Source organism: Mesoplodon densirostris, chromosome 17 (assembly GCF_025265405.1).
Source record: "Mesoplodon densirostris isolate mMesDen1 chromosome 17, mMesDen1 primary haplotype, whole genome shotgun sequence".
Taxonomy (NCBI): domain Eukaryota; kingdom Metazoa; phylum Chordata; class Mammalia; order Artiodactyla; family Ziphiidae; genus Mesoplodon; species Mesoplodon densirostris.
Window position 1 is genome coordinate 56091365 of NC_082677.1, and position 23831 is coordinate 56115195.

General features: G+C 36.0%; 1 pseudogene; it reads left to right on the forward strand.

The window, feature by feature from the left end:
- LOC132477438 (tyrosine-protein phosphatase non-receptor type 12-like) overlaps positions 1-14889 on the forward strand; it is an 86318-nt pseudogene extending 71429 nt beyond the window's left edge.
- Positions 14890-23831: the final 8942 nt, after the last annotated feature.

A 23831-nucleotide genomic window follows, 5' to 3' on the forward strand; every position in this document is an offset into this window, starting at 1 on the left:
GTTTAATGTATCATTTAAAGCTTGTGTTTCCTTATTTATTTTCATTTTGGATGACCTGTCCATTGGTGAAAGTGGGGTGTTAAAGTCCCCTACTATGATTGTGTTACCGTCGATTTCTCCTTTTATGGCTGTTAATATTTCCCTTATGTATTGAGGTGCTCCTATGTTTGGTGCATAAATATTTACAATTGTTATATCTTCTTCTTGGATTGATCCCTTGATCATTATGTAGTGTCCTTCTTTGTCTCTTCTAGTAGTCTTTATTTTAAAGTCTATTTTGTCTGATATGAGAATTGCTACTCCAGCTTTCTTTTGGTTTCCATTTGCATGGAATATCTTTTTCCATCCCCTTACTTTCAGTCTGTATGTATCTCTAGGTCTGAAGTGGGTCTCTTGTAGACAGCATATATATGGGTCTTGTTTTTGTATCCATTCAGCCAGTCTGTGTCTTTTGGTGGGAGCATTTAGTCCATTTACATTTAAGGTAATTATTGATATGTATGTTCCTATTCCCATTTTCTTAATTGTTTTGGGTTCGTTATTGTAGTTCTTTTCCTTCTGTTGTGTTTCTTGCCTAGAGAAGTTCCTTTAGCATTTGTTGTAAAGCTGGTTTGGTGGTGCTGAACTCTCTCAGCTTTTGCTTGTCTGTAAAGGTTTTAATTTCTCCATCAAATCTGAATGAGATCCTTGCTGGGTAGAGTAATCTTGGTTGCAGGTTTCTCTCCTTCATCACTTTAATTATGTCCTGCCACTCCCTTCTGGCTTGTAGAGTTTCTGCTGAGAGATCAGCTGTTATCCTGATATGGATTCCCTTGTGTGTTATTTGTTGTTTTTGCCTTGCTGCTTTTAATATGATTTCTTTGTGTTTAATTTTTGACAGTTTGATTAATATGTGTCTTGGCATATTTCTCCTTGGATTTATTCTGTATGGGACCCTCTGTGCCTCCTGGACTTGATTAACTATTTCCTTTCCCATATTAGGGACGTTTTCAACTATAATCTCTTCAAATATTTTCTCAGTCCCTTTCTTTTTCTCTTCTGCTTCTGGAACCCCTATAATTCGAATGTTGGTGCGTTTAATGTTGTCCCAGAGGTCTCTGAGACTGTCCTCTCTTCTTTTCATTCTTTTTTATTTTGCTCTGCATCAGTTATTTCCACTATTTTATCTTCCACCTCACTTACCCGTTCTTCTGCCTCAGTTATTCTGCTATTGATCCCATCTAGAGTATTTTTCATTTCATTTATTGTGTTTTTACTCGATGCTTGATTCATCTTTAGTTCTTCTAGGTCCTTGTTAACTGTTTCTTGCATTTTGTCTATTTTATTTCCAAGATTTTGGATCTTGGAAATAGAATCTTGGATCATCTCTACTATCATTATTCTGAATTCTTTTTCAGGTAGACTGCCTATTACCTTTTCATTTGTTATGTCTGGTATGTTTTTATCTTGCTCCTTCACCTGCTGTGTGTTTTCCTGTCTTCTCATTTTGCTTATCTTACTGTGTTTGGGGTCTCCTTTTTGCAGGCTGCAGATTCGTAGTTTCCGTTGTTTTTGGTGTCTGTCCCCGGTGGCTAAGGTTGTTTCAGTAGGTTGTGTAGGCTTCCTGATGGGGGGGACTAGTGCCTGTGTTCTGGTGGTTGAGGCTGGATCTTGTCTTTCTCGTGGACAGGTCCACGTCTGGTGGTGTGTTTTGGGGTGCCTGTGGCCTTATTATGTTTTTAGGCAGCCTCTCTGCTAATGGGTGGGGTTGTGTTCCTGCCTTGTTAGTTGCTTGGCATAGGGTGACCAGCACTGTAGCTTGCTGGTCGTTGACTGAAGCTGGGTGCTGGTGTTGAGATGGAGATCTCTGGGAGATTTTCACTGCTTGATATTATGTGGAGCTGGGAGGTCTCTTGTGGACCAGTGTCCTGAAGTTGGCTCTCCCACTTCAGAGGCACAGCACTGACTCCTGGCTGCAGCACAAAAAGCCTTTCATCTACCCGGCTCAGAATAAAAGGGAGAAAACTTAGAATGAAAGAATTAGTAGAAGAAAGAAAGAGAGAAAGAAAGGAAGAAGGAAAGAAAGGAAGGAAGGAAGGAAGGAAGAAAGCAGGAAAGGAGGGAGGGAGGGAGGAAGGACGGAAAGAAAGAAAGAAATGAGGGAGGGAGGGAGGAAGGAAAGAGAGAAAGAAAGAAAGAAAGAAAGGAAGGAAGGAAGAAAGAAAGACAGGAGGGAGGGAGGAAGGAAAGAAAGAAAGAAAGAACGAAAGGGGTGGAGGGAGGGAGGGAGGAAGGGAAGGTAGGAAAAAAAGAAAGAGAGAAGGTAAAGTAAAATAGAATAAAGTATAAAATATAGTAGCGTTATTAAAAATAAAAAATAATTATTAAAAAAAAGAAACAAAAACAAACAAATAAAAAAAACCGGACGGATAGAACCCTGGGACCTTTGGTGGAAGCAAAGCTATACAGAGAAAATCTCACACAGAAGCATACACATACACATTCACAAAAAGAGAACAGGGGGAAAAAATCAAAAATCTTGCTCTCAAAGTCCACCTCCTCAATTTGGGATAATTCGTTGTAAAAAGAGGAAAAGGGGTAAAAGTCTGAAATCTTGCTCTCAAAGTCCACCCCCTTAATTTGGGATAATTCATTGTAAAAAGAGGAAAAGGGGAAAAAATCTTAAATCTTGTCCTCAATGTCCACCTCCTCAATTTGGGATGATTTGCTGTCCATTCATGCACTCCACAGATGCTGGGCACATCAAGCGGACAGGGGAGCTTTAATCTGCTGCCTCCGAGGCTGCACAGAGAGATTTCCCTGTCTCTTCTCTACTCTCACAGCTCCCGGGTCTCAGCCTTGGACTGGGCCCCGCCTCTGCGCGTAGGTCACCAGAGGGCGTCCGTTCTTCGCTCAGACAGGACGGGTTTAAAGGAGCCGCTGATTCGGGGGCTCTGGCTCACTCAGGCCGAGGGGAGGGAGGGACACCCAGTGCGGGATGGGCCTGTGGCAGCAGAGGCCAGCGTGACTTTGCACCAGCCCGAGGTGTTCCGTGCGCTTTCCCGGGGAAACCGTCCCTGGGTCCCGCATCCCCAGCAGTAGCGGGCTGCACAGGCTCCCCGGAAGGGGCGGTGGACAGTGACCTGCGCTCGCACACAGGCCTTGTGGCGGTGGCAGCAGCAGCCCCAGCATCCCACGCCCGTCTCTGGGGTCCGCGCTTTCAGCCGCGGCTCGCGCCCGTCTCTGGAGCTTCTTTAAGCAGTGCTCTTAATGCCCTCTCCTCGCGCACCAGGAAACAAAAGGGAAGAAAAAGTCTCTTGCCTCTTTGGCAGCTCCAGGCTTTTTCCCTGGACTCCCTCCGGGCTAGTCACGGCGCACCAACCCCTTCAGGCTCTCTTCCTGCCGCCAGCCCCAGTCCTCTCCCTGCGCTCCTACTGAAACCCGATACCCGAGGCTCAGCTCCCAGCCCCGGCCGCCCCGGCCGCCCCGGCGGCCGAGCAGACAAGCCTCTCGGGCTTGTGTGTGTGCCTGAGGGCAACGATCCTCTGTTTGGGAATCTCTCCACTTTGCCCTCCGCACCCCTGTTGCTGTGCTCTCCTCAGTACTCCGAAGCTTTCCCCTTCCGCCACCCGCAGTCTCCGCCCGAGAGGGGCTTCTAGCGTGTGGAAACTTTTCCTCCTTCACGGCTCCCTCCCACTGGTGCAGGTCCCGTCCCTATCCTTTTGTCTCTGTTTATTCTTTTTTTCTTTTGCCCTACCCAGGTATGTGGGGAGTTTCTTGCCTTTTGGGGGGTCTGAGGTCTTCTGTCAGCGTTCAGTAGGTGTTCTGTAGGAGTTGTTCCACGTGTAGATGAATTTCTGATGTATCTGTGGGGAGGAAGGTAATCTCCATGTCTTACTCTTCCGCCATCTTCCTCCGGACTCTATGATTGAGTTTTAAACAGGAGTTTTAAGCATCAGGACAAAATGATTCTTAATTCTATTAAGAAAAAAATATGTAAGTATAGTTAGGAAAACTCAAAAAATGTTGAAAATTAGAGAATCTTGGCTTTTCAGTTATTAAGAGATATAAATAATTTTGTGTTTGATATTAGTGCAGGAATAAAGAATCATAGATAATTATAATAAAGGAAATGGAAGAGACATAAAATTAGAAAGCAGTTAGGTTTTGTGTAGGGGCATGTCAAGTGAATGAGGTTATATGGACAATTTAAGTAAATACAATTAGGGTAATTAGATATACATTTTCAAGGAAAATAAAGTTTGCTACCCACAAGTTACTTTACGTGTGGTTCTTACTCAGTTCCGGCAGTAAAACAAAATACCATAAACTGGAAAGCTTGTAAACAACAGAAGTTTATTTCTCACAGTTCTGTAGGCTGAGAAGTCCAAGAACAAGGTGCCAGGCATACTGAGTATGTGGTGAGAGCCCACTTTCTCCTCACTTGGTGAAAGGGGCAAGCCAGATCTCTGAGGTCTCTTTTATTTATTTACTTATTTATTTATTTATTTACTTACTTACGTATGTATGTATGTATGTATGTATGTATGTATTTATTTATTTTGTGGTACGCGGGCCTCTCACTGTTGTGGCCTCTCCCGTTGCGGAGCACAGGCTCTGGACGCCCAGGCTCTGCGGCCATGGCTCATAGGCCCAGCCGCTCCGCGGCATGTGGGATCTTCCCGGACCTGGGCACGAACCCATGTCCCCTGCATCGGCAGGTGGACTGCCAACCACTGCGCCACCAGGGAAGCCCTCTGAGGTCTCTTTTATAAGACAACTAATCCCATTCATGAGGGCTCTGTCTCCGTGATCTAATAACCTCCTAAAGGCCCCACCTCCTCATATCATTACCTTGGGGGTTAGGGTTTGTTGATAAAAATTGGTCAGTCGATCTAAGAAAAAACTGGAAATTTTCTTTTGAGGATTATACCCAGAAAGAGCATCTCAGAAAGCTCTGAGAACAGTTCTACCCGTTAGAAGTCAAGGCACAGTTATGTAAGTTTTTTGAGACAGAGGGTTGAACATTAAATGGCACATTATTGACAGTTTACACAATCCAGACCTAAGAGTTATGTCTTCTTACAAGATAGAGAAGGAGTGTTATCTCTTAAAGAGTTGTCTTGATGCTAAGAGACTGTTGTTCTTTATGATGCAGCAGGCATTTCTGTCAGTTGGGGAGGTTTGGTCAATGCATGATGCAGATATACAATGCATGGTAGGGGGAAAGAGGAGGCCAAATGGCAGAGAAAAATTTTTACGTTTAAATTCTTCTTGTCTTGCCATCAAATATGAATTTTATTTCACAGGTTTCAACATACAAATTTGTGGAGAAAGATGGGGGAGAGATATAAACATTCAGACCATAGACGGCATTTGACTAAAATATAGAATGTGTTTTAAGGATACTGAATTGGGAAAGTACTTATAAATATTGTACATCTTGGTAGTACTTATAAATACATTTTTGCTTCTATTGATCCATCTGGTCTGGTTTATGTTTTCTTACTTCTTTTTTCATACTTCCCATGTTCCTTTTTAAAATTAGAATATTATATGAAATATAATTATTTGGGGGAGTTTCTCATCTTTTAAAAAAATTATACAAATTGAAACTATCTGGAAAGTTATTTGTAGCAAAATGAATAAAATTATTTTCATTAATGTATTTTGTATACAAACATGTGTAGTAGAGTGTTTGTTATTTATGTTCATGTTGTTTGTAACCTTGTCTTAATAATATTTTTTCCATTTTTATTAGTTGTTATTTTATTTAAAAAATACTAGTTATCACATTGCCTGTGATTATCCCTAGTGAAATAGAGTCCCAAAACCATTTTGCTTTTAATAAGTTTACAGAGTGACACATTTACAGAGGAATTATGAAAGTTTAAAAAAATGACAAAAATCCCACAAAACTTCAAGATTAATTCTTGTAACATCAAAGAGTCAATGTCAGTACAAGAAGAAATTTGGCGTCCATCAATGTCATAATATTAAATTACTATAGTACAATGGACATAATTATATTAATGATAATGAATAATTAACTTTGAAGACCAGATAAGCTGATATCAACCTTAATATCTGTTGTAGTACTTTCTTTCTTAATAATTGGAATTTAAATTGTTAAGGCTTTTTTTGTGGAGTGAATTTTATGTCATTATATAATATGAGACAGAAATTTAGCTTAGCAAGTACTCAAAAAGTAGACTTCATTATAAATCTTGTTATTTGCCATCAAAAATTACTTCATGAGTGGATTTTCTGCAGTTTAAAATAGTTTACAAATCATTTTTATGCATCTGGAGAATATTTTTACAACCATCAATAAATGCATTACTTAAGTGTGAAGGATGGAAGGTCAGTTGGAAAAGTCTTAATATATTTCCCAAATCAAAGTGATCTCTTTGTGCATCTGAATTCTGGTTGTTCTACTCCGTGGGACAGATCCTGGTGTTTCTAGAAATGCCAGGGGACATATACCTTCTCCACATAACCTGGCTCTGAGTTGCAGCTTTTGCAATTGGAGGAAACAAAATGAGTTATTGTTCCTTTTTTAGTAAGTATATAACACCTGAAACATTTAAGGCTTTAATATTTTTGTCAAAGCTCCAAGGGGTTCTATGACTTGCAGATATATTCTAAATAATCAGTATAATAATAATAATAATCTGAGTCTTTTGTATAGTTTCCTCTGTTTCAAACATAAGCTATTCACTTATGATGTTTACTACTTCTGTAATCACTTTTGTCTTGTAAGTAAATCTACATTCTAGGTTTATATAACTAAATAGCATGTTTTACAGGCTGCCTTCTTATTCACATGCAAGATGGCTACCACCAGCACCTGGTCCTAGATGATAATTCATTCTTATTCAGCAAAACTGAGAGGTTGAGTTCTTATGGATTTCCTTTAAGAACTAAAATTTAACAAAGTCTCTATTCTCAGAAGCCCTTGTCACACTTTACTTGTCTCTTATTGGTTGATGTTTTTCTTACATGCAAAATCTCCAAATAATTATAATTGTTTTAGACCAGTTAAGGTAGAGATAATAGTTGTCAGGCAGTTGGTCAAAACTATTTTTATTAGTGCCATCACAAAATATTTATGGTAATAATGTTGGTTTCTCCTAGTGAAGCAGACGTAGAAACGCTACCTGTCTGGGTTTCTTTAAACTCTAGAGCTTTAGTCATTGCACAAAACAACATCCCTTAATTTACTTTCAAAAATAATTCTAACATATTTATGATAGTGAAAAAATAGTCCTTTTAATAAAATATCTAGTTATAATATTATCCAGCAAGAGTTTAAGCAAGTATTTACCTAGTTGTGTACATTTCAAATGAAATGGAAGCAGGCTACTAAATTTTATTTGAATCTGAGGGAAACTTGGGTAGATGAACTGCGAATAAAGGAAAAAAAACTCTGAATTTTGGTCCTAAATCTGAGATCAGTTAACTTCATGACCTTAAATTTTACTTGTTATTTAATCTTTGTGAATCTGTTTCTTTATCTGATGTATTTGGGGTTTCACTACAAATTTACTTCCATCTCTAAAATTATATGACTCGCTGAACATATTCTGGCTATCTCCCTGGCTTCATATGGGTACAGAAAATCATATTTCTTTCAGACATGAAAGACTGCTGTGAATTACAGAGGTGCTTTTCACCTAAGCTGTACATTACCAATATTGGCATTTAAAATTCTATTTGTGGGACTTTCCTGATAGTGCAGTGGTTAAGAATCCGCCTGCCAATGCAGGGGACACGGGTTTGATTCCTGGGGCGGGAAGATCCCACATGCCTCAGAGCAACAAAGTCCGTGCATCACAACTACTGAAGCCCGCGAGCCTAGAGCCTGTGGTCTGCAACAAGAGAAACCAATGCAATGAGAAGGCTGCACACTGCAATGAAGAGTAGCCCCCGCTCGCGGCAATTAGAGAAAACCCGCGTGCAGCAATGAAGACCCAACACAGCCAAAAAAATAAATAAATAATAAAATTTTATTTGTTACCTACTATGCCAAAGAGACTTGCAGACCCACACAAGAAAAACTTCCAACTGAGGTGAGACGTGCACGCTTTTTTCAATCAGGAGCAAACCCATGTGCAAACATAAGCATAGAAAAAATTACAACAAAAAGATCTAAAAACTAAATACAATACTATACATAGAGGCACATAGACTATAAGAATTTTAGATTATTGAGAGATCATTTTCAATATTTCCATCTTCATAAAGAACTTGTGCATGCTTTATTTCGTTTTGCCACTGTTAACTTGGTGATTTCTATGAGGTAAGTGTTGTTATTTTATATATATTTTTCTATGTAAGAAATGATTTTCAGATTGATGAGGTGAATAAATAAATATCCTGATTCCAATGACTGATAGAGTTAACATATTAATCATTGTACACTGATTTATATAGTCTAACAATTGATTTTTTTACGAATGTGACTGGGTATATTTTTTTGGCTTCTTTTCCTAATTATGTTGACAAAGTTTGCAATTAATTTAGTGATAGAGAATATGCCGATCTATATGAGCTGATATTTTGTAACAAATAGTACAGCTAAAACCTAAAGTAACCTTGCATTCATATGCAAAATATTCTCCTTACACTTTCTGTATGTGACTGAAAAGCTTTGAGTTTATGAAAACAAAATAGCAGAATTAAAGATGAGTGAAGAACGTCAGACTTAGTTATATTTTGATGAAATATTCCTGTTATTAATAGGTATTTTTAATAGGTATTTTGATTAGCCTTCAAAATGGGATTTGTGACAGTTGAGAAGACTTTTTTCTCACAAATTATTGAAGAGAGATGAGTATGCACATCTCCATCCTATTGAATAGGTCACCAGAGCATGGGCCTTGAATGTCTGAACAAAATATCAGTATTACCCAGGATTTAGAGTAGGGAAGAAAAGGTAGAGATGATAATTTGTGGCTGAGAATTAAAAAACAAAATAACAAAATAAACTGCATCATATCAAGTCCTGAATAAAAGATCTACTTGCTTCTGGGTGTGCAAAAGTGGTAAACAGTTCTGTTATATGCTTACCCCAGATCCCCCAGCTGTTAACATCTCATCTGCTTTGCCAGTATCTATATATCTATATCTACATCTGTATCTATATCTGTCTGTTGTTCTATCATCAACCTTTCTGGGTTTTTTTGAGAGCAGTTTGCAGAAATGATGAACCATTAGCCTGGATAAGTTAGTGTCTATAATTTATGAACAAGGATGTCTTCTATAACAAGTATACAAACATCCAAATCAGGAAATTAAACATCAATACACTTCTAGTGATAAACCACAGAGTCCATTTAAGTTTCACCAGTTGTCCCAATCATGGCCTCTATAGCAAAGGATCCAATATTACATCACACATTTCATTTACTTGTTGACTCTCTCTAATCACATTCCATGGAATGCTTTTGTAGTCTTTTCATTACTTTCATGATCTTGAGTTTTTTAAGTACTATACTACAGGTAGTTATTTTACTGAATGCTGCATCAGTTTTTGTTTGACTGATATTCATCATGATTACTTTTTTTAGCTCTTTTAACAGGGATTTTGAAGATGGAATGTATATTCTTTTTATTCCATCATGTCAGTTGGTACATGATAAAAAATTGCCCTATTGTGAGTCATGTTAACTTTGATCACCAAATTATAGCAATATCTGTCAGGTGTCTTCATTCTCTTTGTCTTTTTAAATTATGAGTATTTTGTGAGGACATACTTTGTGACTAAAATTACACTTTGTGTAAAATTGTGTAAATTTATACTTTGTGTGAAAAATTTTCTGTTTCACATTTTCCCCCATTACCCATTGATAGTTGTCTATATCAGTTATTGCCAGGAGGGTTACCAAATGGTGATTTTCTAATTCCATAACTTGTTCTGCATTTGTTAATTGGCATTTAACTGTAAAGATAAGTTTTTCTTCTCCATATTTATATATTTATTCATTTATTTATATTGGTATGGACTTATGAATTCTTATTTAGTCAATGAGCAATAATCTGTTACAATCTTTTTGTATGTGTGTGCTTGCTTTTACTTGTCTCATATTTGTCCAGTGGGAGCCTCTTAAAATTAGAACTCCTGACCTTTCAGGATGTCTCTCTCATTCCTTGAGAATTTGCTTATTTTCATGTTGTCTTTGATTCTTTCCCTCCTTATAACTCCCCTCTCTGACAGTGAGAAACCTCATTTCATTTTAGTTAAAAATCGTTACGTTTTGGCTCAATTCCTCCCTATATCACAATCCGCAAGGCTATTCTTCACTCATACCTAACAGTCATGCTTCTGTTTACTGGACTGTCTGTAACATTGCTGAGACCTCAAACATAGCTGGGCCACAGGCTTGCAGCTCTAGACCAGAAAGCCACCTTCAAAAAATACATTGTGAAACAAGTGGGCCTATAATGGCTTTTTGCTTCACTTTTTTTTGTACGTATTACTTTTGTCCCTCATGTTTGCTTCATCTTTACTGTGATGGAGGTACTTGTATAGATGGAGATAGATAAATTGCTAACAAAGACGGAAAGGGCCATCATCAGCAACACACAGTATATGTTGTAGGATGTTGGGATATGTTCATTTATTTATTGAGCTAATATATATAATATAGATATATTTTATACATGAAATATAATATATAATTATATAAACATACATATGCCTGTCTATAATCATATATTTATGTGTATGTATATATTTTATATAGAAACATATATATACATATACACACATAGAGCAAGGAGAGAGAAAGAGAGTCAGAGAGACAGAGAGAGACATATGGACCACCTTCTATTTGCCAGGATCTATGTTAATGCTCGTAAAAGAATACATATCTTGCCTACAATCAAAAAGCTAAAGAGCAGGGAAATGAATATGAAAAAATATATTTATATGTGTGTGTCTATATAACTGAATCACTTTGTTGTGCACCTGAAACTAGCACAACATTGTAAATTAACTATACTTCAATGAAAGAAAAGAAAGTTGAAGATTTAAAAAAAAAGCAAATGTGTGCTTAAAATAGTTTTTTCAATTAAAAAAAGCTAAAGAGCAATCTACTTAAATTCAATATAGATGTCATACTCTTAACACTATAAAGTTTGAAAATTTATATATTTATTATAATATTTTAATATTTATTATTTTTATTTTATTTCTCTAATAGTTTTATAATATTCATACAATATCATGTATAATATTTATATCTTATTGTGCCTAAATTAATTTCAGGGATCACTTAAAACCGCATACAAAATTACTTCAGTATCCAAAATATATTTGATTTTTTTATGTGTTTGGTAAAAAAGGGATAAATAGGGGAACAGAATTATTATCTATTGTTGAGACAAAGTAAAATAATAATGATAATGGTAATGATGATGATAATAATAAAAACTTTATACAGGTTCTCTATAGAAATTAATTGAATTGACTGCAGTTATCTTGAGAAGAGATCTACTGAGCACCTTTGTGTAAGAACACATAAGAATAGTTTATTGCCTTCCTGATTGTTCATTTCCTCTTTCAATAGGCAGAAAATTGTTATCAATACAGAACTCTGTCTTTGAAGATAATTTTAATCACCAATCACACATGTAGTTTGTAAATTACCCTGAAGTACAATTCCACGGTACATAAGAATTTAATAGAACTCACAAAGGCAGGTCCTTAGTGTCAGCTAAAATACAATACTTTCAGACGAAATTACTTTCTAAGCCATAGTTGAGGAAAGGCTAAACAATTTTCTACAAACAATTATTATTGACTACTCTGATGGTAGCATGATGTTAAAAAGAAATTTATTACTCTGTTTTAGGTTTCTGAATTTTCAGTTTATAGTCTAACATCATGTCTATATCTGATTTCTATTAAGCTGGGAGATGAAGGAGACTGTGTTTTCAGAGGCATTAAATAGAAGTTTAGATTTTGTTGTTAATTCAGGCTTGACATATTACAATACATATACTAAGAAAGGCAATTTATTTAGAATGCTTACTGTGTTTTTCTGTCTTGTTTTTTAATTTGGGGGGATTATGTTTTTTTTATTATTGATCTGATGTAATTATGTAGTTCCCATGTTAATTAAACTATAATGCCATAAAATAACTAGATAATATAGTCTATCATGCTCACAGAATTCTGAAATTTTCAGATTGAAGACTGAACAGTGGTCTAGAAATTTGTCACAGTTTATATGTTATCTTTTACAAATATAGCTTTTATTTGCAATGTATGTAATAAAATGTAATAATAACCACAAACAAAAAGATGAGTAGCATTTGTTGATTGTTTATAATGTGTGAGGTACTGTTCTAGCCCTTTTCATTAACATTTTGCTCATTTTATAGAAAAGGAATCTCAGGTTTATCTAAGGTCACATAAAATGGGGCTGAGGTTCAGAAAAGATCTGTCAACATGATTAAACATTACTCAATACCTAGTTGTTTATCATTAAGTAAAGGAATATTTTTATATAATATAGTTTTTGCTCAGGATAATGCTTTTATGTTTTATTTATGTTTTTCTAGTTAGAAATTAACTTTCTAATTTTCTTTATTCCACTTACGAGGACTTATTTTGGTTAACTATATGTATTAATTATCTGTTGCTGTTGTGAAATACTACCACAAACGTAGTGGCTTTAAAGAACTCAAATTTATTAATATTTTCTTTCACCTTTATCTTATAGTTCTGGAGGACAAAAATCTTAAATGGTTTTCACTGGGCTAAATATCCTAGGACTTCCTTTCAAAGGCTCCAGGAGAGAGTCTGTTATCTTGCTTTTTCCAGGTTCTAGAGGCTGACTGTAATCCTTGGCTTGTGGTCACTTTTTCTATCTGCAAGCCAGCAGTTATGACATTTTGATCTCTGCTTCCTCTGCTTCTGTTGTTCCATCTTCTCTGACTGACCTTCCTGCTTCCATCTTATTAGGATCCTATAATTACACTGAATTTGCCTGAATGATTCAGTATAATTTCCCTATTTCAAGATCCTTAATTTACCTGTAAAGTCCTTCATTTGTACCAGCAGGAGGGCAACATGTGATATCAGTGCAATGTGTCAACTCAAAGTACACGATACAAACATCTACAATGGAGCGATATACTTTCTAAATGTTCAAAGATTACATTTAAAAATGTGAGTCAAACAAATAAACCGGGCCTCCCTGGTGGCGCAAGTGGTTGGGGGTCCGCCTGCCGATGCAGGGGATGCGGGTTTGTGCCCCGGTCTGGGAGGATCCCATGTGCCGCGGAGCGGCTGGGCCCGTGAGCCATGGCCGCTGGGCCTGCGCGTCCGGAGCCTGCGCGTCCGGAGCCTGTGCTCCGCAACGGGGGAGGCCACAGCAGTGAGAGGCCCGCATACCGCAAAAAAAAAAAACAAAAACAAAAACAAAAAAAAACAAAAAAAAACAAAAAAAAAACAAATAAACCATAATAAGTGTTTTCTTTTCCAAAGAATCACAGAAAAATAACTTTCTTATCTTAGAATTTTTGTTTGTTCTTTTAGAACTTAGTAATAATATTTTCTTCTGAGGAAAAATTGAAGGTTTGAGAATCACCACAACATATGCCAAATTCCCCAAAGAACACAGAACCAATGATTCAAGGAAGATTGTGAGGAGAGGTAGTTGTTGAAGGATTATTTAAAAGAAGCCCTGCATTTTATGTTCTGTGTCCGTCCCTATTCAGAGGATTAAGATGGCCAAAGATTTTTACTATTTTTGGTATTAAGTATGTATCTATTGAGGAGATGGGTGCATATAGCTAATCTACACACATAGGGCCGTATAATAAAATCTAATTTCATGGTAAGAATAAATTAGATAAGGTTATCCTATATCCATAGTTATTACATTTCTCATTGTGAATAGTTAAACTTGAATTCTGGTTTATAGATAAATTATTTCTGAGATTGCTGGTGTGAGGTCATGCATAGGTAATATAGTCATTCTCAATGTATGTTGAAATTAACTTTTTTAAGCCTACAAACCTTAAAGCTAGACTTAACAAATTTGTGAATTCATGATGTTAATACTTAGAATGTTAGCTAGAGATGACTTCTCCTAACATCATATTTATTTTACCAGATACCATTTATCAAAAATCTATAACCTTGCCCTTTGCTCAAACTGGTCTCAGGAGTGGGCAAGCAACTAAGAAGACTGCCAACCAAGTATAGAACAGAAAAGATTTATCCCACAGCCACTGGAGAAAAAGAAGAAAGTGTTAAAAAGAACAGATATAAGGACATACTGCCATTTGATCACAGCCGAGTTAAACTGACTTTAAAGACTCCTTCTCAAGATTCAGACTATATCAATGCAAATTATATTAAGGGTGTTTATGGGCCAAAAGCATATGTGACAACCCAAGGACATTTAGCAAATACAGTAATAGATTTTTGGATGATGATATAGGAGTACAATGTTGTAATCATTGTAATGGCCTGTCGTGAATTCGAGATGGGAAGGGAAAAATGTGAGCACTATTGGCCTTTGTATGGAGAAGACCCTATAACATTTTGCACCATTTAAAATTTCTTATGAAGCTGAACAAACAAGAACATACTACTTCATTAGGACACTCTTACTTGAATTTCAAGATGAATCTCATAGGCTATATCAGTTACATTATGTGAACTGGCTAGACCATGGTTTTCCCTCATCATTTGATCCTATTCTGGACTTCATAAGCTTAATGAGGAAATACCAAGAACATGAAGATGTGCCTATTTGTATTCATTGCAGTACAGGCTGTGGAAGAACAGGTGACATTTGTGCCATAGATTATATGGGGAATTTCATGTTTTTAACAATACAATGTTTAAAACATTTTTTAATGCCATTGCCTGTGTCAATTATTAACTGAAGTATGACTGCCTTACAATATTATATTAGTTTCAGGTGTACAACATAGTGATCCAATATTTTTACACATTACGAAATTATCACCACGATAAGTCTAGTTACCATCTGTAATCATACAATGTTATTATAATATTATTGAACTATATTCCCTGTGCTGTACATGACATCCCTGCGACTCATTTGTAACTGGAAGTTTGTAGCTCTTAATTTCCACCTATTTCACTCATCCACCCACCCCTGTTCCCTCTGGCAAAAACCAGTTTGTTCTATGAATCTGTTTCTGTTTTGTTAGGTTTGTTCATTTGTTTTGTATTTTAGATTCCACATATAAGTGAAATCATACAGTATTTGTTTTTCTCTGTCTGACTTAGCATAATACACTCTAGTTCCATTCATGTTGTTGCAAATGGCAAATTTTCATGCTTTTTCGTGGCTGAGTAATATATATTCATCATATGTACACGCCACATCTTCTTTATCCATTTATCTATTAATGGGCACATAATTAAACTAAAAAGAGACAATTTGTGCCAAATGAGAAGGAAAGCAATAAAAATAATGTAATTCGCAATCTGAAGCTTTTGAGAGAAATTCAAGTGAAGAATGACATCTTAAGTATATTTAGTCTTAAATTGTGGTCTGATTATAATATTTTTGTTGAAGTACATTTTTGGTGGTCTTGATTGCAATCTGTGAAGTCATTCAATTTTAATCCTAAATATAGAATTAAATTTAATTAAATCACTGTTGTGCTAGTTTTGGAAGTTTTTGCTGTTTTTGTTTTCTTGCACAGATGTCTCCTAATTGCCTGCTTTTAGTGACGTTATTTTAGATATCAAAAATTCACATTTACATTTAACAGCTTTCTAAATAATCAGATGTGAATTAATTTCAGTTTTTTAATATGCTATTCTCCAATTTTGGTTCTTTGTTACACAGCTCTTAAAGGCCAGAAGCTCATATGTTCAATTCTGGCAGATGGAGAATTTGCGAAAACAAAAATGTTGGCACATATCCATTCAACATATTATGCTAAAAGTAGCTCTAGTTTTGAATATAAACTGTATTTTCTTAACAGATTTGCTGTTTCCCACGCTCTTTGTCTTTAAGGTGCACAAACCTTGTATGATATGCAAATGACCAATTAGATTGTGAACAATTTAATCAGTGAAAAGCAGCTATGCTTGGGTAGCTCAAGAAGTTGTGTCTCAGTGTTTTAAACTACAACAAATCTGGGTTTTGTTGAGTTAGTGGGCAAAGGGAATTCCAAAGATTCCAGCCATTTTTCCTGGCCTATGTACTATAATCATGATTTAATGTAATAGTATTTGTTGCCTTATATATTGCATTGCTCCTATGTTGGGTGCATATATATTTATAACTGTTATATCTTCTTCTTGGATTGATCCCTTGATCATTATGTAGTGTCCTTCCTTGTCTCTTGTAACATTCTTTATTTTAAAGACTATTTTATCTGATATGAGTATTGCTATTCCAGCTTTCTTTTGATTTCCTTTTGCATGGAATATCTTTTCCATCTCCTCACTTTCAGTCTGTATATGTCCATAGGTCTGAAGCGCGTCTCTTGTAGACAGCCTATATATGGGTCTTGCTTCTGTATCCTTTCAGCGAGCCTGTCTCTTTTGGTTAGAGCATTTAATCCATTCATATTTAAGGTAATTATTGATATGTATGTTCCTATGACCATTTTCTTAATTGTTTTGGGTTTGTTTTTGGAGGTCGTTTTCTTCTTTTTTGTTTCTCACTTAGAGAAGTTCCTTTAGCATTTGCTGTAGAGCTGGTTTGGTGGTGTTGAATTCTCTTAGCTTTTGCTTATCTGTAAAGCTTTTGATTTCTCCATCGAATCTGAATGAAATCCTTGCCGGGTAGAGTAATCTTGGTTGTAGGTTCTTCCCTTTCATCACTTTAAAAATATCATGCCACTCCCTTCTGGCTTGTAGAGTTTTTGCTGAGAAATCAGCTGTTAACCTTATGGGAGTTCCCTTGTATGTTTTTTTCTCTTGTTGCTTTAATAATTTTTCTTTGTCTTTAATTTTTGCCAATTTGATTACTATGTGTCTTGGTGTGTTTCTCCTTGGGTTTATCCTGCCTGGGACTTTCTGTGCTTCCTGGATTTTGGTGGCTATTTCCTTTCCCATTTTAGGGAAAATTTTGACTATAATTTCTTCAAGTATTTTCTTGGGTCCTTTCTCTCTTTCTTCTCTTTCTGGGACTTCTATAATGCAAATGTTGGTGCATTTAATGTTGTTTCAGAGGTCTCTTAGGCTGTCTTCATTTCTTTTCATTCTCTTTTCTTTATTCTGTTCTGTGGCAGTGAATTCCACCATTCTGTCTTCCAGGTCACTTATCCGTTCTTCTGCCTCAGTTATTCTGCTACTGATTCCTTCTAGTGTAGTTTTCATTTCAGTTATTGTATTATTCATTTCTGTTTGTTCTTTAATTCTTCTAGGTATTTGTTAAACATTTCTTGCATCTTCTTGATCTTTGACTCCATTCTTTTTCCGAAGTCCTGGATCATCGTCACTATCATTATTCTGAATTCTTTTTCTGGTAGGTTGCCTATCTCCACTTCATTAAGTTGTTTTTCTGGGGTTTTATCTTGTTCCTTCTTCTGGTACATAGTCCTCTGCCTTTTCATTTTGTCTATCTTTCTCTGGATGCGGGTTTTTTTCCACAGGCTGCAGGATTATAGTTCTTCATGCTTCTGCTCTCTGTCCTCTGGTGAATGAGGCTATCTAAGAGGATCATTTGTGCAAGCTTCCTGATGGGAGGGACTGGTTGTGGTTAGAGCTGGGCGTTGCTCTCGTGGCCTGAGCTCAGTTTAACTTTAATCTGCTTGTCTGCTGATGGGTGAGGCTGCATTCCCTGCCTGTTGATTGTTTGGCCTGAGGTGACCCAGCACTGTATGGTTCTTTGGTGGGGCTAATGGCAGACTCCAGGAGGGCTCATTCCAAGGAGTACTTTACAGAACTTCTGCTGCCAGTGTTCTGTCCCTGCGGTGAGCCACAGCTGCCCTCTGCCTCTGCAGGAGACCCTCCAATACTAGCAGGTAGGTCTGGTTCAGTCTCCTATGGGGTCACTGCTCCTTCCCCCTGGGTCCTGAGGTGCACACTACTTTGTGTGTGCCCTCCAAGAATGGAGTCTCTCTTTCCCACAGTCCTGTCAAAGTCCTGCAATCAAATCCTGCTGGCCTTCTAAGTCTCTGGGAATTCTTCCACCCATTGCTGGACCCCCAGGTTGGGAAGCCTGATGTGGGGCTCAGAACCTTTACTCCAGTGGGTGGAATTCTGTAGTATAATTGTTCTCCAGTTTGTGAGTCATCACCCAGCAGTTATGGGATTTGATTTTATTGTGATTGTGCCCTTCCTACCATCTCATTGCAGTTTCTCCTTTGTCTTTAGAAATGGGGTATCTTTTAGCATACATTCTTTTTTTTTTTTTTTTGGTACGTGGGCCTCTTACTGTTGTGGCCTCTCCCATTGTGGAGCACAGGCTCTGGACGCATAGGCTCAGCGGCCATGGCTCACGGGCCTAGCTGCTCTGCAGCATGTGGGATCTTCCCAGACCGGGGCACGAACCCACGTCCCCTGCATCAGCAGGCAGACTCTCAACCACTGCGCCACCAGGGAAGCCCTTAGAAATGGGGTATCTTTTTTGGTGAGTTCCAATGTCTTCCTGTCAATGATTGTTCCACAGTTAGTTGTGATTCTGGTGCTCTCACAAGAGGAATTGAGCACACATCCTTCTACTCTGCCGCCGTGAACTGAGAACTATTTCAATTTTATATTTTGTTTTAATTATTTGGGTATTTTAGATCCAGTTCTTTTTATTAATAATATAAATTTCTACAATCTCTTGACATTACAGTAGCTTTTTTAGTATCATTCTAGGCTATAAGTTACATGATAAAGGCACAACAACTGTCTTTTGTGCACCATTGTGTATCTACAAGTGGATAACAGCTGCTCAATTAGTAAGTGATTAATAATACTATATATATAATTCAGATATATATAATATACTAGGTATATATGTAATTAGGTGTATATTTTATCTGATATATATTAGACAAAATATATATATATCAAGTTAATATTCCATGTCCATTTATTTGCTAATTCATACATCAATCATTCATTACCCATTCATTCATTCATTTATATATATATATGAATGAAAATGATTAAAAGAGACAGTGTTTTCAATTGCAGACCACTTCTGAGGAGAAAACCATCCTTTGAGAGAGATAGAGAATGCATCTGCAAATTTAGATCAATCTCTTATTCTCTGCAACTGTTCAAAATCCACCTAAATCTTCAACTTTAGATTGCATATAAATTTAAGGCATTCATATTGATTTTACAGGCTTCTGGGTTACATGTAAATATAAGGTGTTTATATTGATTTGAGGGTACTCTGTTCACTGTCAGCAGCATTTGATTTCAAAGGCTAGGAGCAATTTTTCTTTGCACTTATCAAAATAAGAAATGGATTTCTTTTTAAGTTTCTATTATGTGTCCTTGAACTAAAAGACTTCAAGTTGTTTAGGCATCTACATTACTGATCAGTTACACTTTCTTTATTAGGATAATTCTAGGAAGTGTGCTCTGTAGCTTATTCTTTAGAACACTGGCATTTTTTGTGCAATTTATTTGACAGCAAGGATTTCAACCTTATGATCAATTTTATCTCAAGTGGAAGTCAGCACACAGGAGTAATAAAACTAAATCAACACATTAAATTTTTTAATGGTTTAGCAGCATTTATCAAAAAAAAAAAAAAAAAACTTAGTGGTGACAAGATGCTCCTGTGGTGTAAGGGATACTTGCATGTACTTATTTCCATTTCCTTCTTATAATGGAACTCCACATCTGCTTATATCTTTGATTATTGGATATATTCTTCATATCTCAAGTCAAGATTTTCCTGGAGTTTGGATGATTTAATATCTTATAGCTAGGCCTGATGCCTTGCCAGAATACTGCTTCCAGGTTGTCAATAAAGCTGGACACTTTTAGTACTCAGATATCACAGGTAATATAACTCCATTTATTATGTTGTCCTCAGGGATAATGTTATTATAAAGTGATGTAATGATCTCTTTAAAATATGCGAGTTTTATATGTTTGTTTTTAAAATGCAATCATCAGTTTAACACAAAATTTATTCAGTGCCAGTAACATTAATTTTAATATTTATTTTATAATTTATAATTACAGGTAAATTAAAAAGAATTAAAAACAATGGCTGATATATGCTTATAAAGAAAATTCTAAATTAATATTATTAATAAAATAAATGTCTTTAAATATTTCTGTAATTTGAAGCTTGATATAAAAATATTTGTCCTATACTTCCATAGTAACCTTGATGTTCAAATATTTTATTATACACCTAACAAATGGAAACTTTTAAGGAATTAAATGGAAACTAAATAAAGTATTAATGTTTCTTTGTTAAATCATGTTTAATGAGCAGACTTTATGGAATCTAAGAATGCTAGGGAAATCAGTTATGTTGGTAGCATGTAGTAATATATTGCATTCCAGATATGCTCATCAGACTATATAATACTTACAAAGTAATGCAAAATACAACTGACAAAACACCCTATAATGGCATACTTTAAGTTAATGTTTATGAGAAATTGTAATGCTTCACTTCCATCAGAATAAATATGATCATGACGTTTAGGAATATTGATATATTGACATTAATGTGCAACTTCCACATTTAGAGGAATAAATAATTTTTACAGTAGTTCTAAAATTCAGACAAATATAGGCAATCTGAAAATAGAATAGTAAAACACTTTAAGGGAACAAAAACTCCAAAGAATTACAATCATCTTAAAAAAACCATAAGGTACTTAAAGATGTTATTATTTTGCAAACATTTAGAATATTTGAGAGAGTTATTGAAAGAAGACAAAAAATTCTCAACATCTACTTGATCATGAGTCAATAAAGCACCAGGAAATCCAGCTTTATTGTATGCTGTTTCCCACTAACAAAAGCATTTGTAGGCTAGGAATGAGTTGTGGTGCATTGGCTGCCTAAACAAACTGTAGAAGCAATAATCCAAGGTTCACTTTTGAAGATATTGGTGCTTTTTCTGAAGTTAAATGCAGTGAAGCCTACTACGTTTGTGTCTTATTAACCAGCTTCAAATAGAGCTATGAAGCACTTTGTCCTCACTTTACGGGAAGCCCTAGAGACATTCTTTTGTTGCTAAATGATTTGTCTTTGACACATTGTTTGGTAAATTTCCACTTACTACAATGAATGAAATAAGGGGGTTTTTGGCATGTGTTCAAAAGGAAAGAAAGCAATTGTACAGTGTGTTTTTTCCCCTAATTGGACAATGAGAAATGGCTTAAAACATAAATGTTATGTGTCTATTTGCCCCTGGGGATTTGGGGATTTAGAATGGAAAATTGGGATTTAAAACTAAAACTCTGTAAGTCAAATGCAATTTTAAAAATAATGAATTTGTTTAACATTTGGTAAACAAAAGTTGAAATATGAAATGGTTTATATAACTGTGATAATTGTCTATAATACAATGTAGAGATAATAATATCTTTAAAATTGTGCCATTTAAAAATAATATTTAATTGATTCTTTTGAATTAGGATTGAAAGCATCCATTCCACTGCCCAAAAAACAAAATACCTCATTGGAAGTGTTGACATTGATTCCTAAGACAACTAGTAAACCAATGTTTGGAAAACAAAAACCACCTTTTATCAGTTGTTTTAGGCTTCATGAGGTACCAATAAAGTGTTAAAAGCATCAGAGTAAATTCCTTTCCACAGGGGCACATAATGTATTTAAGAAATTGGTGAATTTTTAGATCAGGATTATCTGGCAGAAACTTCAAAGTCAACAGCTTCTTAAACACAACCCAGAGTAAATTATTCACTTCTTTTAAGTTGCAGAAATTCTTATTGCCATGCTCCTTGTTTAGAAAGCCTCTAGAGGGTTGAGATGTAAAGTAGTACATTATATATTTCACTGCAACCTGTATCTCCAGACAAGGTATTCAGGTACATCATTCTCTCCTTCTGTGCACTACAATGTATCTTCACTCATGATATTTCCAGAGTATTCCAAATTTGGGAGCCATGCTTTATTCATTTTTATACCCCTAATATTAACAAATATATTTTCTTTAATTATGTACTGAATGAACAAGTAAATGAATCTATTGAATGAATGATCAAAATTAAAATCTCTTTGATCTTTAGAATACAATGTAAAATACCTTAGGAATAATTGGTGCAGTAATTAGTACATTTACATTTGCTTCCATTAATTCTTCAAACAACAGTAACAACAAAAATCCAACTGAGATCTGGTATCACAAAAAGTACATTTTGGAGTCTGTCATACAGAGTGAAGTAAGTCAGAAAGAGAAAGACAAATACCGTATGTTGACACATATATATGGAATTTAAGAAAAAAAAAAGTCATGAAGAACCTAGGGGTAAAACAGGAATAAAGACACAGACCTACTTGAGAATGGACCTGAGGATATGGGGAGGGGAAGGGTAAGCTGTGACAAAGCGAGAGAGAGGCATGGACATATATACACTACCAAACGTAAGGTAGATAGCTAGTGGGAAGCAGCCGCATAGCACAGGGAGATCAGCTCAGTGCTTTGTGACCGCCTGGAGGGGCGCGCTAGGGAGGGTGGGAGGGAGGGAGGCACAAGAGGGAAGGGATATGGGAACAGATGTATATGTATAACTGATTCACTTTGTTATAAAGCAGAAATTAATAAAAATAAATTTAGAAAAAGTACATTTTGTGTTGAACACGTTTATATTTCTACAGGCATTCAGTAATACTTGCTAACTTAAAAAAATACTGACACCCATTCTGTTACTTCTGTGTTCCAAAAAATGAAAACCACTGACTTAGACAAGCCTCCTCATTTAGTAGCTGAAGCTATTAGGACCAAGAGACATTAAATCCCTTTGATTTTTTCACACAGGTAATTAATGTCAGAGCCAGGAACTGGTCCCCAGCTTCCTGGAATCTAATCTGGTACATTATCTTTTAGAGTGCTCTACTTCCCTATTTGGACCATTCTTCTCAGTGAGAGCAAATACAAAGATGAAGAATGAATGGGACTCGGTGGGTTGGTTGTCAGAGTTTAGTGAATAACTCAGGGGTTCAAAGCTTTCAGAACAGTTCTGGTGAATAATCCCTGAGAGTTAATGACATGTTATTTTGTTCCCTTATGAATTCTTGAAATACCAGCATACAATAGTCAGGAGCTTAGTCACAAAAGCATAATGTAGACATAGTTATACTAAGGCAACACAATTATTACTAAGAGGGCTTAGTGTGACCAGTTTAAAAAGCAACACACAATAAAAGTGGTGATGTTGAGTATGTATTTTTTAAATTCTGGGTATTATGAAAGGGGAAAAGAAACAATTTCAGATAAGGAAGAGGAAAGAAAATAAATATAACTTTGTAAGGAAAAGAGCATATTTCAAAAATCAAATGGTAAAAACAACAAAACAAGGAATTTTGATAGAATTTGTATTAGTTACTGCAGCATAAAAAGCTAAATAAGTTATTGATGTCCTTGGAAGCAACCTAAGTGTCCATCAGCAGATGAATGGATAAAGAAGATGTGGCACATATATATGATGCAATATTACTCAGCCACAAAAAGGAACAAAATTGAGTTATATGTAGTGAGGTGGATAGACCTAGAGTCTGTCATACAGAGTGAAGTAAGTCAGAAAGAGAAAAACAAATACCATATGCTAACACATATATATGGAATCTAAAAAAAACAAAAAAAGGTTCTGAAGAACTTAGGACAGGAATAAAGACATAGACATAGAGAATGGACTTGAGGACATGGGGAGGGGGAAGGGGAAGGGGAGACGAAGTGAGGGAG